The sequence below is a fragment of the Eschrichtius robustus genome, chromosome X, assembly GCF_028021215.1.
Source record: "Eschrichtius robustus isolate mEscRob2 chromosome X, mEscRob2.pri, whole genome shotgun sequence".
Classification (NCBI taxonomy): domain Eukaryota; kingdom Metazoa; phylum Chordata; class Mammalia; order Artiodactyla; family Eschrichtiidae; genus Eschrichtius; species Eschrichtius robustus.
The window spans coordinates 60,125,125-60,137,962 of record NC_090845.1 but is presented as its reverse complement, the minus strand read 5'-3'; the positions used below and the strand labels follow the sequence as shown (position 1 = coordinate 60,137,962).

The following is a 12,838-nucleotide window of genomic DNA, read 5'->3' as shown; positions in this document are numbered from 1 at the left end:
AACACTCCACCCGGATTCTCAGCGCACTCCCGTCGGCCGCGGGGCCTCCGCTTCCTTCTCTCCCCCCTTCCACCTCTTCGCGCCCCCCGCCCCCGCCAGCGTCTGCTTCCGGCTCTCTGGAGGAGGCTCGGGGTGCCGCCTCCCACCCCAGCACTGCACCTTAGGGAGAAAGCCTGCCCCTCCCCCAGCGGCCGAGAGATTTCCTTTCCCAGTTGCTGAATAAAGGGATGAAGCCCACCTTAACAACTGCTCCCTCCATTGTCGCCCTCGCCTGGATGATTCCCTGCGCTTCTCATTCCGCTACCTAGCAGCTTCCCACTTACTGGACTGTTATAAGCTTTCATACTGTCTCCACACCGACCTCCAAAATTGCTTTTCTCCCTCACCCCCTTGGGGGCGGGGGGGGGGGGAACTTCTCTGTATACATTGGCCAACATTTTAATCCCACCACAATTTACAAAGTTGCTAAGCGATTTAGGGCAAGTACTGAAGATGTTCAAGGCTGAAAGAGGGCAATTATTGTAAGAATAACTTTTTAAAGAAAACTCCTGCATGCCCCTATCTCGTTCTCCTGTCCTATCTCGGGACTTTCTCTGTGTTTCAGACTCCAGTTCACCTCACCTCAGGCTAAAATGAGCTCAGGCAATACATCCACTGTTGATGCAAGCAATATGCAGGGTACTGAGTGCCCACTGGGGCAAGTAATTACCAGTTTTCCACTTTTAACAAACAGGGTAGGGGATGATGTGAACTAGCCTTATTTTTTTGGATGGGCAATCTAGGAAAGCACACAAGTAGTAAAATTAAGAAGAAAGAATGTGGCTGTGGTGTGAAGAAATTCCCAAACTAATGAGATGTGTGTGTGTGTGCTTGTTGTTCTGTTTTGTTTAAATATTCTTATAATTCTCCTTCTCAGAGCAAGCACAGTTTCAGTACTTGTTCAAATACTGATGGGAATAATATTAATATTTAGGCCAATAGATATGAAACTTTTTTTAATGTTACAAGAGATTATTATGTATTGAATACAATTCCCCAGGCCCAGCCTCAGCTTCCCACACCTGCTCCACCCCTCCCACTACCATTCCCACCCTCAAGGCCACCCCTACCCCTGTCCTGACCTCAGCACTCATTATCAGATTACCAAATCCGTTCCGGCTTCCCTGAGGCCATTAATAACCTCTTCTATTTCCTTGCCAACCTCCAAAATTAGTTATCTCTCCCCAACTGAAAACCACAACTTATACCACCCAGCCTCATCTCTTGGCCTCTTTACCACTCATTTCAAGATGGCCTTGATGCTGGCTTCAGAGGAGGACAGGCCATAAAACAATTGTTGAGGCAGTCAGTATTTGGCTTACCTAGGCATTATTTCAGTCTAAAAATGCCAGTTTTCCTTATTTAACTAATAGGGTACAGGTTGAGTGTGAGTTAATATGTTATGAAGAGAAACTCAGGAAGGAAGGTTATAGAGGAAGGGGTGGCATAGGGCTAAGCCCCTAAAATAGTAATTATTTTATGTTTTTAGTTGCAAGTATATCTCAGAAAATTGCCAAACTCACTCATCATTCTTTAATACACTACAATCATTACCCTCTGTTAGACTATGAACATTTACCACATAGCACGACTCACGGGACTTGCCCAAAATTGCTTAGAAAGTTTGTGTTAGAAGAGGGATTAACATTTAGACCAATAGGTATGAAGAACTTTGTTAGTTGTTCTAAATTACAAGACAATATAACGTACAACTCTGAAAACAACTGGAAAATATTGAGGAAACAGGCAGTTTCCTGGAGAAGTGTTCAAAATTAACTCAAAAAGGAAGCAGGGTATTTCGTTAGGACAAAATTTTGGAAGAAAACAGTATATAAAAAGCAAGGTGCAGAACAGTTTATATTGTATGCTACCACCTATGTAAAAGAGTAGAAGGGAATATATATCCATACACTTGAATATTCACAGACTACGTCCCAATGACTACACAAGAAGCTGGTAACAGTGGTTGCCTCTGGGGGAGAAACTGAGGGACTAGCAATAAGAGATGAGAGGGACTATTTATTGACTTTCAAGGGAGGGCTATTCATTGTATGACCTTTCATGCAGTTTGAAATTTTTACTATATACATGTGTTACTTTAAAAAAAAAAATTTGCCAAAGAGCTATCCTTCCTTCCCACCCCCAAGGTACTGGATGGTTTCCAAGGCTATCGTCAAGGAAGAAGAAATTTTCCTCTACCCATCTACATTCTTCTGGCTTGTCTAAGAATTAAATTGACATGAGAAAGATTAACAGGAGAAAATCAAACAAGATTTAATAACGTATACATGGAAGAGACCCAGAAAAACTGAGTAACTCACCAAAATGGCCAAAGCCCTCACCTTAAATACTATCCTCAGCTAAAGACAAAAGAGGATTTTGAGGGTGGGGAGCGTCAGTTATGGGAGGTTACCAGGAAAAGCACAGTAAACAAGGGTGATTATGATGCAGATTTAAGTCATTCATATTTATGACCATGGTCAGAGGAAGTATGATTGATTGGCCAAGTGAAGGGGTCCCATCTAGCAATAACAAAAGTGGCTCGAACAAAACTATAACTTCTTTCTTCTAGAATAATTTTCCTAAGGACCATCCAATTAGAGCCTTGGAGAAATCCACCAAGAAGTACTTGACATAGGTAATTGACCATAAATCCAACAATTGGATTAATTTTTAAAGTCTACATGGGACTTGTGCCGATGATAGAAAAACATTTGAGTTATGTGCAGAAGTCAAAGAAATGAAAAAACACAATAAATAATCATATGGGTCAGGTCCAGCATCTTGGGATAGCTGTCTCGTTCTGATGTCTTCTTCTCATCCTGGGGTGGGAGTAGTTTCTCCTCTGTTTGAGCATGGTTTTAAGGTGAGTTTGAGGTGAGCAGTCCTCTCTATGGACCAGTCCAGTGCAGGGGCCCTTTCAAGTGGGAAATACGAATCCAAGAATCAATTCCCTTCAGTTATGCTGTGCAAGAGCTAATTAAGAGTATCTGACAAGGGTCCTGTAATCTAGGTTGGAGAGAGTCCTTTCAATGATGTCTTTTCCAGTGTACATCATCTCCTGGTTGCAGGCCATAGGTCACCTGATCTTCATCCAAAGATAAATCGATGTGATAAGCTTCAGAAACAATCTTAGTATGTTCTTTTAATAATTCAATTAAACTTTTGTCATAATGCAACATAGTAACAAGAAGCCATCCAGGAAGTGAGTCTTAGGCAGTAAATACAAAACCTCAAAGACAACAACACTAGAACCCAACATCTACAGAAACAATCTTTTTCTCTCTAAAATTACCCTAATTTCTACAAAATATAGCCAAGTTGACTAATTTGCCTGCAAAATAAGTCTGGTTTCAATAAACTTTGCCTGATTATTTGCATAAGGGTAATCGATCATACAAGCTCTTTTAAATTGGCTGTGCTGGAACGTTTCATAAGGAATCTCAGATTGAGCTTTAAAAGGCCTCTCAAGGCCAGTAAAGCCACGCCAAGGGCTTGTCATCAGATTCGCCTGTACTACCTATATATAGATTGGGTGAATGCCTCCCTTCTCAAGGTCCTCAAAATATTTCGAGGTTCCTGGCCCGCCAGGAAGTGACCTCTCTTATTTACCTGGTAAGGCTGCTGGGCTCCTTGTAAGCAAGGTACCAGATTGTTTTTCCAAGGGGGTTTACGGCTCCATAAAGTTCACCTTAGTTCTTTAAAGCTATCTGGTCATATCTGATTCTGTGCAATTTCTCAAATATGACATTCCAGTCAAAAACATGGTAATATAACCAATGTTTCCAATATGTCCTGTTATAAGAACAGACTCTTATCGAACTTATGCAAATAACTACATTGCCATAAAAATAAGAATACTCACTGAGTTCCCAAATTCTGGAGGAATCAAGTAGTGAGAAAAGATGAATGTTACAATTCTGCTTACAAAGTTATAATTTACCAAATTGCTGTAAGTCATAATTAACTTAAGGTGAAGGGTTTCCTTATATTTGGGCAACCAAGATTAAAAACTAGTACTATTTCAGACAAAAAGTTATACAAACTAACATTCAGCCCTATGTAACTAATTCTTGTTGATCATGATCTTCTGTTAACAGTTTTATGAAGTCATCAGGGTTTCCATTAGAATTCTTTAATTTCTTTTTTTTTTAATTGGGGTATAATTGTTTTACAATGTTGTGTAGGTTTCTACTGTACAGTGAAACAAAGTAGAGTTCCCTGTCCTATACAGCAGATTCTCATTTGTTATCTATTTGTTATCTATTTTATACATATTAGTGTATATATGTCAATCCCAATCTCCCAATTCATCCCACCCTCCCTTCCCCCCTGGCATCCATACGTATGTTCTCTATGTCTGTGTCTCTATTTCTGCCCTGCAAACAGGTTCATCTGTACCATTTTTCTAGATTCCACATATATGCGTTAATATACGATATTTGTTTATCTGCTTCTGACTTACTTCACTCTGTATGACAGTCTCTAGATCCATCCACATCTCTACAAATGACCCAATTTCGTTCTGTTTTATGGCTGAGTAATATTCCATTGTATATATGTACCACATCTTCTTTATCCATTGGTCTGTCGATGGGCATTTAGGTTGCTTCCATGAGCTGGCTATTGTAAGTAGTGCTGCAGTGAACATTGGGTTGCATGTGCCTTTTTGAATTATGGTTTTCCCTGGGTATACGCCCAGGAGTGGGATTGCTGGGTCATATGGTAATTCTATTTTTAGTTTTTTAAGGAACCTCCATACTGTTCTCCATCGTGGCTGTATCAATTTACATTCCCACAAACAGTGCAAGGGGGTTCCCTTTTTTCCACACTAGGAAAACTGGACAGCTACATGTAAAAGAATGGAATTAGAATACTCCCTAACACCATACACAAAAATAAACTCAAAATGGATTAAAGACCTAAATGTAAGACTGCACACTATAAAACTCTTAGAGGAAAACATAGAAAGAACACTCTTTGACATAAATCACAGCAAGATCCTTTTTGACCCGCCTCCTAGAGTAATGGAAATAAAAACAAAAATAAACAAATGGGACCTAATGAAACTTAAAAGCTTTTACACAGCAAAGGAAACCATAAACAAGAAGAAAAGACAACCCTCAGAATGGGAGAAAATATTTGCAAATGAATCAACGGATAAAGGATTAATCTACAAAATATACAAACAGCTCATGCAGCTCAATATCAAAAAAACAAACAACCCAATCAAAAAATGGGCAGAAGACCTAAATAGACACTTCTCCAAAGAAGACATACAGATGGCCAAGAGGCACATGAAAAGATGCCCAACATCACTAATCATTAGAGAAATGCAAATCAAAACTACAATGAGGTGTCACCTCACACCAGTCAGAATAGTCATCATCAAAAAATCTACAAACAATAAATGCTGGAGAATTCTTTAATTTCTTAACCAGTTCACTGGTATGAGCTGAAAGTTATCAGAAACCTGTATGTGTCAAAAGGTCCTTTCTATGAATCTTCTGGAAGATGAAGCATTTTTACAGAAGCATCAGAGTACAAAAATAAGTGTCTATAAAAGACAAAAGACTTAAAAAGCAAGGTTAAAGACCTGTTTACAAAGCAATTGTCAAAGAAATTTGTTGTTTTAGTGGCATACAATCTTAAAACAATTATTAGAATTATGACGGATGACATTACACGAGGACACATTTAAATTTTAGAAATTTCACATAATTTTTAGAACATTTATATTAATGACATTTATCTATACTATACAACCTAAGAAGGTTTATCACCACTCATTTAACAATGCTTCCCATGTAATTTAACATACCAAATAAGCCTAATTAGTTTAATGTCTTTCTTTGATAAGGAGAGAAAACAAATCTTGAGGTGCTCGGGGGCATTCTGGAAAACCTCAATGTTATCTACAGGTCAAAAGAACTTCATTTAGAATTTGATTTTGGGGAAGTTTGTCAAATATATTAAAAAGGTTTTAAAACACTTGGTCAAATAGGATCATAGGTCACTATGTAACAGTACTTAGTTATCCACCCAAGCAAAGTGACAAAAGATTTCAAAGGCAAAATACAGAAAGTTACAACAGTTTACTTAAAAGGTAAAAAATCTTTACTACCTCTTATCAAGAGCCTATCAATATCCCATTAAAACTTTGTGCTCTTAACAGAGAGAAAACCAAATTCAGGTTTTGCACCATCTTACAATTTATTCTAATCTTAGCCAGTCTTGATCACATACAGAACTCTATTCTCAAGGTTTCTTTTCCACAAAACTTCTATAACTTACTTTTTTTTAACCTTTAGATTTTTGTCCTATGTTTTCCTTTTCTCTCTCTCTCTCTTTTTATAAGATTTCATTTTACTTTAATTTTTTTATTTTAAAAAATTTATTGTATTCAAGTATAGTTGATTTACAATGTTGTGTTAATTTCTGCTAAACAGCAAAGTGATTCAGTTTTATATATAGTCTTTTTCATATTCTTTTCCATTATGGTTTATCAGAGGATATTGAATATAGTTCCCTGCGCTAGATAGTAGGACCTTGTTGTTTATCCATTCTATATATAATAGTTTGCATCTGCTAATAAAAATATAGAACGCTTCACAAATTTGTGTGTCATTCTTGCGCAGGGGTCATGCTAATCTTCTCTGTGTCATTCCAATTTTAGTATATGTGCTGCGGAAGCCATCATTCTCTCTCTCTTTTAAACCTATCTTTAGGACAAAATTACTTTCTCTTCCCTGAACTAAGTGTATTTCCATTCCTTATACCTTCTTTTTCCTTGCATACAAAGATGTTTTCCTTATTAATTTTTAGTGGTTTTAATTGCATATTTTAATTAGAGTTCTCAACTCTTAAAAGCCTTCATTTGTAGCAAAAACTAAGAAGTAAGCAATTATGAACTGTCTTTTACATTAGCATTCTGTAGACTGGCAAACTTCTAAATACCATTTATAATTTTTTTAAAATATGTGCTTTCTTATAGAAAATGTCTCCATGTGGAACCAAACATATTTATTAATAGTCCTAAATACTTTTAGTTTCTCTGTAAAAGGAAGCCTATATTTAGTAATTAATGTTTCAGTATCTTATTTTATTTGGGAATGATCTAGATATTCAATAAACTTCCATCATTTAATTTAATTTAGCAAAACCCTAAAGTTTGAAGTTGCCAAAAAGATTTGGAGAAACTATTTCTAAGTAGACACACCATAAAACATGATTATTCTTAAAGAGTTCACCTAAAAACTCTTAACCCATTTACATTTAATTTACTTATAAAAATTTTATTATATCAAGTCATCTTTCTGGCTGACGAATTTTGCAACAGATATAAGATCTTATTTAACTTCTAGTAAATCTAGGTACAATAAAAGTATTATATTTAATGTTGATGACCCTAAAGACATGTCTGTATTAATTAATAAACTAACTTTAATACCAAATATTAACTCAGTACTGAATATTTCCCAGTTCATGTGAACCTGAAATTCATTTTAGTTTCTTTTATATTTCTGAGGATTTATCTAAGTGCTTAATTTTCTTTAAACCAACTAAATAGGACTCTTTTACAAATTAATTTTGGCTATACCACACGTCTACAACACACACATATATGTAGACACACACAAACACACAGAGACCCCTTAGTTCCCATTCCAAATTTTCAGCCTTAAATCAGGTACAATAACACAAAACCCATCAGTTACAGAAAAGGCTGGGTTCAAATTGGGTTTCTGGCAGATGGAACAAATCAAGGTCACTTATTTAGATGGCTAAACGTTTTCTTACTAATATTTATGGAGAAGACACTGAAGATTTATATTTGTCCTTGACACATCAAGTTCCAAATGACCTATCCCCCTTTTCATTTTCTTTTGATAAGAGTTACCTTCCCTGAAATTTGCATTTTAAAAAGATGGCCTAGATAAGAGTTCCTCGAGAAGACTAGGTAGAACATTTACATCTCAAAGGCTCAGGGAGAGAAATGCAAGTGCCTCCTAGGAGGACTTTTGTTCCCATAAGGCCAGAATTTTTTTTCAATACTTACAAGCCTCTTAAGATAAATAGGGGGAGGTTTTGGGGAGTGGAAAAAAAGATTGATGGGCTTTGAATTGTTTCTGGAGCTACATCTCTGGTCCTGGAAAGAGTAGACTGCTGTTTTTAATTCCTCAAGGAATTGGGTAGCCACATAAATGATATCAAAGGATGGACATACTGATCCACCTATGTTGGAATGTTTTTCTTCCCTCTGGGTATATTTAGCTTGGGGGAGAAAGCCAAAAAAATTCCTATCAGGTTCTGAATATCAGCTATGGTCACTTGTTTAGTCAGACCAATGGCCTCCCATCTTGGTAATCCATTTACAAAAACTTTTGAGGATCCTCTCTGGGTTTAAGAAATTCTTTAACTATGGCCCTCAGTTCAGCCTTTGACCTGAAGAGGATTGCCTACAGCCTCAAGTGGTCTCATTTCTAAAGGTAACTGTTTAATAGTCTCTTCAGAGTGGAAAAGCAATTTATACAGAGGATTACAAGAATGAGTACTCAAATAAAGGAGGATAGAGGGGAGCATTAGGAACTATGTCAATCTTATAGTCTTTTGTTTTAGGTACCTTTTATCTCTTTAATCTTTCATTAGCCTTCTACAACAAATCCGTCATTTAAACTATTTTGGAAATTAGAAGGCTTTGGTTGTTTTGCATACCAATTAAAATAGGTACAAGTGTTTAAGATGAACCCTTTCTAAAATTTTAACAATTTTGAAGTCTTTCCAATTCAGAGGACTCATCATTTGTCTATTGATGAGTAGGATCCTAATAGTGACTCAAACCAATAAACCTTTCTATGGTTAAACCAAGTATGTAAGAGGCATCCTTCAAGAGAGTGCAAAGGATGCAGCCCTCACAAGATGCAGAAATTTCACTCCCAAGGACATTCTAAAGAAGTAGAGACCTTCATTGTACACATGGAAACAACAAAGGTTGAGATGACCAAGGCCCCTTATGGACTGAGATCCCTTATGATGACAAACTCCCCTGAGAGCTGACACTGTCAGACAAAGAACACTCAGTTTATCTGGCTGACTGCCAAATGTACGCCAGTATATGCACCTTCTGTATGGTGGAGACCAGGAAGAATATTCTCATTGGTCAACAAGTCAAGTTCTCAGGATACCTAACAAGACTAAAGGAAAACCTAACCAGACCAAGGAGGACTGGTTTTCCTCCTTATGACCAAAGACACAAAAGACAGAAACAACAACAACAAAAATCAGTGACCATCTCTGGGAGGAAAAAGATTAACAAATCTAGAACACTCTTCCAAATTTCAAACCAAAAGTCACTGAGTCCAAGGAGCTAGCCCTACAGAAATTTATTCTCACTAATCTAATTTTAGAAAAGAGAAAAACTCTTACCACTCTAATTTCCAGCAGACCCTGCAGGCAGAGATCAAGGAAACTGACTGACATGGTAAGAATTCTTACCTTCTGAGAGGTTTCTCTAACTGTATGCACAGAAACCAGTTTTGGAATGTCAAAAGAGGCCCATCTTGGCCATTTCAGGGCAAGAGTTCCTTTAATTCACAATTTAAAAGGACTTGCAAGTATAAGTTCCAAATATACGTAAACTCAGCTGGGGTGCTAAGTCAGAAGTTTTCTGACTCCCCTCATTTCTCTGTTTGGGAAACTCTTCCCCATTTTAAAGTTGGTTTGTTGGAATGAAATTGCTAATGAAATTATGTGGTGGACCCATGTGCTGTTTGTGAGTTTAAGTCCTCTAGGTGTCACCCTAGAGTCATTTCAGCTCTTTTATGTGTCTCAGCTTCTCCCTCTGTCAATCTAAAATCACATGGGTGCTCAGAGTACTGCTTGGCCAACACTTATATTGTGTGTCCCTGGGCGAGCAAGTTTTTAATTAATGAGTGGATATCCCTATTGGACCACTGCATGGTATGAGGACTTGCCTTCACCACTCCCATAAATTTCTCAGTTGTCTGAGAAAGCCATAACTGGCCAGGAGAAGTTGTGTCCCTTTTCTTTGGAGCAGAGAACTCCCATATGTATCTTCACTGTTATTCTGACAAATTCTGTTAAGGTAGCCAAATTGAGATAAGACATCAGACCAGTCTCCTACCTAATCACCCAGTCCAAACCACTCAGTGTCTTTCAACTGAGCAAATCTTCCCAGTGTTTCTCAACCAGGCCCTTTTTCCCAGTGTCTCTCAACTGGGAAAATCCTCCGCAGTGTCTCTCAGCTGAGGAGTCAGGTACCTTTCTATCCACAGCCAAATAAAACTCAGGATTGTCAACCAATAATCGGAAGATCTGAGACCAAGAGACACTTACTCAAATTCATCTGGACTTGCTAAGGAGGAGGATGGACACAGGACCAAGGCTCCAAGTCCTCACAGAGTTCAGGTGAAGGAGAGAAATCTGCTCTGGGTCCCTTCATGGTTGCCAAAACTGTCAACAACAAAAAAACCCTGAACAATGTGAGAACTGTAAATTTCAGTTTTATTTTGGGACTTACTGAGGACTATAGCCTGGGAGACAGCCTTCCAGATAGCTGTAAGGAACTGCTCCAAAGAGGTAGGGGAGGAGCCAATATATATATATGATTGGGGGGTGCACTGAGAAATACATGTAGTCAAGCATACATCTTGGTAAAAGGTTACTGCTAGGCACGAGCATCAGATATCTCAGTTAATGATTTTAGTGCTTCTCTAACTATGGGAAGATGCAAGAATCTGAGGTCATTGAAATTCTTCCTTAGATATGCATTTAACTGTCTAGGGGCCCATTCAAAACAAGGAATGCTTCATCCTGAATTCCTTTCAGTGTGTGCTGTAGGTCAGCCATTGCAACAGCTAATGACTTGATCCTCGTAGAACTCGAATGGTGGGCAATATTTTTTGTTTACAAAATAAGTATATTAATAAAGTGTGAATAGAAGAGTACTTACTTAACATGATAAAGAAATCTGTATCAGACCAGAAGCCAACCTCACGCTATACCTGACATTCCCATTAAACCCAAGAACAGGAGAAGAATGCTTATTATCACCACTATTTGACATTCTTTTGGAAGTGCTAGGCAATGCAATTAAGACTTTCCTCCCTTTGGGGCTAAGGCCAGCCTTGCTCATTCTCTCTGAGGCCATTGGTCCCCCTGGATATCCTCACCCATTAACCCCATCTTAACCCTCTCTCTCTAATATACAAGCAACCTTCCAGCTGTATAAACTTCAGGCATGTTTCCCACTTTCAATATTTCCCTTTCTTGGCACTTGCCTCTCCCAAAGTATAGCATTTCTCTGTATAAACATTCCACCCTTCCTGATGTAAACATAGTTTCTCTCTTCTCCTGTTGTAAAGAATTAGTGATAAACCCCTCCTTAACTTCTCTATTTACCTCTACCTCTTTCCCTGTTGTTGTCCTGGCCCAGCCCTTCCCTTATTCCATTCTCTAATCCTCTTCCACTTCCCTGAGGTTTTTATAACTTTTATCACTACACCAGTCTCCAAAATAAATTATCTCTCTAACTCCTCCACCATGTACTTTATCCCTGGGCTTTCTCAGAGCTTCTGACAATGGGCTAGGGAGAGGTCAGGTTACAATGCAGTTGTAGATTCAGTCAGTATTCAGGTTACCTGGAGGCCCTTTCAGGCTACACACACCTGTTCCCTGTTTAACAAACAAGGTAGAAGATTGGTATAAGACGAACTAGAGTGCTTTATATTTTTGGATAGGTGATCCTTAAAAACTCCAAGGTTACTCTTAAGATAAAAAATGTGAAGACATGAACAAACTTACAGAATAGTAATTGCCATGATATCTTTTTTCAGTTAGAAGTATATCGAGCAACATTTATAAACGTGTATACCTACATTAATTATTCTGTTTCAAACCATGATATTTTCAGTAGAGCAGTTGACATTTGCTTCTTTAATCCATAAAATTACATTCAGACACTTAGTATGTGTCCTAATTGTAATTTTATAGCAAAAGATATTATTTCCAATTTATTTTTTCATACTTACACATTTGTACATATTATTCAATTTGACTAATACTTTCACCAGCATTTTACTATGAATATGTTCAAATATATAAAACTGTTCAAAGCATAGTAGACTAAAGTGTGAAAAAGTAGTGCAGTGATCAACCATATACACACCACCTGGATTCTACAATTCACATTTTGCTGTTTCTGCTTTATCACATCTCAATCCATATGTCCATTCATGCATCATTTGTTTTGTTTTTTTATATGTTTCAAAGAAAGTTTCAGACATTAGTATACTTCATGCCTAAACATTTCAGCTTGCAGTTTTGAAAGGATAAGATAGATATTTCTGTACTGACATATAAAGATGTCCATGTTATAGTAAATGAAAAAAAACAGATTATAAAAAACACCATTTATGTTAAATGTAAGTATTATGTAGACATAAGAATTTAATTGCCTAAACAATATACATTTACACCTTATTCCTTCTTATCAGGACCCCACTTTAGTTCAGTGTGGCAATGTGCCCAGGCCCAAGTATTGAATTATAACTGATTCAAGTCAATCACAACAATCTTATTTTCTAATTTTCCAGCTTCTTTCCCTACAGGAATGGCCATATGGCTAATGAGAACAAAAAAGAAGTCATCCAGGGAGGCTTCTTGGAAAGTGTTTGCTTGATTAGATAAAAGAGACAAATTCAGCTTGCATGGCTTGCCCCTTCCCACCAATCTTCTTGCCTTGAATGCAGACATCATATGTGGAGGTGCAGCAAACATC

At 37.6% G+C, this 12,838-nt stretch overlaps 1 non-coding gene across 1 annotated transcript; it reads right to left on the bottom strand.

Annotated features, from left to right (window-relative positions):
• Positions 1 to 6,632: 6,632 nt before the first annotated feature.
• LOC137757576 (U6 spliceosomal RNA) lies at positions 6,633 to 6,735 on the bottom strand. The gene has a single exon (XR_011072415.1). It is a non-coding gene; the product is annotated as a U6 spliceosomal RNA (small nuclear RNA).
• Positions 6,736 to 12,838: the final 6,103 nt, after the last annotated feature.